The sequence below is a fragment of the Oryctolagus cuniculus genome, chromosome 18 (genome assembly GCF_964237555.1).
Source record: "Oryctolagus cuniculus chromosome 18, mOryCun1.1, whole genome shotgun sequence".
Classification (NCBI taxonomy): Eukaryota; Metazoa; Chordata; class Mammalia; order Lagomorpha; family Leporidae; genus Oryctolagus; species Oryctolagus cuniculus.
The window spans coordinates 51,762,037-51,765,015 of NC_091449.1; positions in this window are offsets into that span (position 1 = coordinate 51,762,037).

Here is a 2,979-nt window from a genome sequence, read left to right on the forward strand (position 1 = left end):
TTTATTTTATCCTTAACACCTACAGATACCTGACATTCTGGATTGTCGCTCCCCCTCTTCGTGGAGGAACGACACTAAGCCCTGCCTAGGCTTCATATCCGAGTCACGGCACCATTATGTCGCTCCCCGTCTTTTGCTCCCCGGGCTAATCTGACGGATTCCAACCTGGTGGCCCACGTCTCTGCCTCTGGTTCCAGATTTTCACCTTTTGCCCCCCAGGCTGACTTAAAGAATTCCAAGCTGGCTTACGTCTCCGCCTCGGCCTGCACTCGCGGCTTCATCCTCCCTAACATTTTTCTCTACCCGGTATATTTCCCTAAGTTTTCTTCCAACAATATTCCTCCCTCATTTCTCCTGGCTTCTCCCCACAGTCCGTATCCAAGTCTAAGTTTCTTATAGGTTTCACTTTCACTTTCAACCTGCAGTCCGTATCTGAGTCTAAGTTTCTTCTTGCTTTCACTTTAAATCCTAACTTCTTTCCCACAGTCCGTATCCGAGTCTATGCCTAGGCTTTCGATAGCTTCTTCTGGCACCTTTTCTGTCCGGCTTTTCCCTAGGCTCTTTGCTAGTCTCTCTCTCCAGTATTTTCCACTTCTTCCCGTTTCTTCTCTCCTAAGTTTCCTATCCGAGTCACGGCACCATTATGTCGCTCCCCCTCTTCGTGGAGGAACGACACAGGACCCTGCGCTGTTCTTTCGTCGCTCGGCCCTCCCCGGGTTTGCTGCTGGTTCTTCCCGGGTTGGCTACCATCCCTTCCACCTCCGTGGAAGGGCGGTTCCCCCTAGCCACTTTCCCCACTTCCGCAGGGGAGCGACACACCGCCGGCCGGCTCTCTCGGGGGCTGCACAGGTGTTCCTTCAGCTAGATGTTCCCCTTAGATGTTCCTGGTGCATGTTGTCTCTCTCCTCCTTTATAGTCCTCTTCCACCAATCCCAACTCTGCTACCCACACGCCGAGTACGCTGCTCTCCTCCAATCAGGAGCAGGTCCTGCTGTTTATTGGTTGAACTGGAGGCAGCTGTGTAGAAGCTGCTTCTCCCTTCTCAGCGCCATATTGTGGGAGAGCAGATGCATAGAATAAGTCTTAATTCCAGTAACTTAGTCTAGTCCGAGTTGCTCCCAGTTGCTCCCCACACTGGATATTTTACCTTCTCTAGGATGTGAGCTCCGGAGGGTAGGGATTTGGGGAGGGATTAATTTTATCGAGTATAACATACAGAAAAGCACACATGATTGACAACTGAAGGCAGTGGCTTTTGTGTCTTTTGCTCAGTGCTGTGTTCTCCACACAGGAAATACTCAAATATTTAATGAATGATGGTGCTGGATTTACAAGTGTTCAGAAGGCTAAGATCTTGAAAACAGTGGAAGATAAAGTTATAGAAGAAGGCACACAAGGAGACAGAGGAAGCTTCTCAAAGTTCTTGGAAAATGGAGTAAAAAAACTGGGGGGCAGGCATTTGGCATAGTGGTATTTGGCATAGGTCACCGCGTGGGATGCCTGTATCCCATTTTGGAGTGCCTTGGTTGGGGTCTTGGCTCTGCTACTGATTCCAGTTCCCTGTTAATGGAGATTCAGGAAGGCAGCAAGTGAGTACCTGCCCAAGCAGGAGACCCAAATGGGGTTCCTGGCTCCTGACCTCAGCCTGGCCCAGCCCCGGCTGTTATAGCCATCTGGGAAATGAACCAGCAGATGGAAGGTCTCTGTTGCTCTGCCTTTCAAATAAATAAATAAATATTTTAAAAAGTGAAAGCACAAAGTTCTGCCAATTCTGCAAAACAGCCTAAGGGATCCCATCCCTGCCCCCGTGGTTGACAAAAGGTGGAGTCTGGAGAGCTCTTCCAATCACCCACATCTCCTCCCACACAGGTCTGTGTTTAAAAATGAATAAATAAAGATAAAAAAGCAAATATGGCAAAACATTAACATTAGCTAAAAGAAGGTGTCACATAGGTGTTGGCCTCTCTGAATGTTTACTCTTTTTTTAAATTTATTTTTATTTATTTATTTTTTTGCCAGGCAGTTAGACAGTGAGAGAGACAGAGAAAGGTCTTCCTTCCATTGGTTCACCCCCCCAAATGGCCGCTACGGCCGGCACACTGTGCCAATCCGAAGCCAGGAGCCAGGTGCTTCCTCCTGGTCTCCCATGTGGGTGCAGGGCACCTGGGCCATCTTCCACTGCCCTCCCGGGCCACAAAAGAGAGCTGGACTGGAAGAGGGGCAACCAGGACAGAATCCGGCGCCCCGACTGGGACTAGAACCCGGTGTGCCGGCGGCGCTAGGCGGAGGATTAACCAAGTGAACCGTGGTGCTGGCCCTGAATGTTTACTCTTACAATTAAAATCATTCTTCTTGCTCTTGTCTGACCCCTTTTCTCACAGTCAGGCCCTTCCTTCTGGGCCTGAGGCCAGCTGAGCTGCGTAGCCAGCATACCTGAAAGATTTAGGAGAAGGAATAATGGTTATTCCTGTTTTTTAAAAAGGTGATCCATGCTCAAGAAGGAAGGGAGGGCACTGTTAGGATCATTCCCACTCCCCAGATGTGATTTTGAAGGACCAATTAAAATGGGGGAGGGGGGTAAGCATTTGGCCCAACTGTTAAGATGCAAATGTATCCTCTGTTGGAGTGCCTGGGCACCACTCCCAGCTCTAACTCCTGCTTTCAGCTTCTTGCTAATGCAAACCCTGGGAGGCAGTGGTGATGCTTCAAGTAGTTGAGTTCCTGCAACCCATGTGGAAATCTGGAGTTGAGCTCCTGGCTCCCTACTGTGTTCCCCCTGTCCCAGTCATTGCAGGCATTTGGAGAGTGAACCAGCAGTGGGAGTGCTCTCTCTGACTCTCTGCCTCTCAAATAAATTTCAACAATAAACACAAAGATGGAGAGGGCCTCCTATAGATAAAGAATATAAGCGACTATTTGCAGGAGTTGGTGGAAGGAGATTACTAATTTTTGCTAACAAATTTTAGTGAAACTCCTATA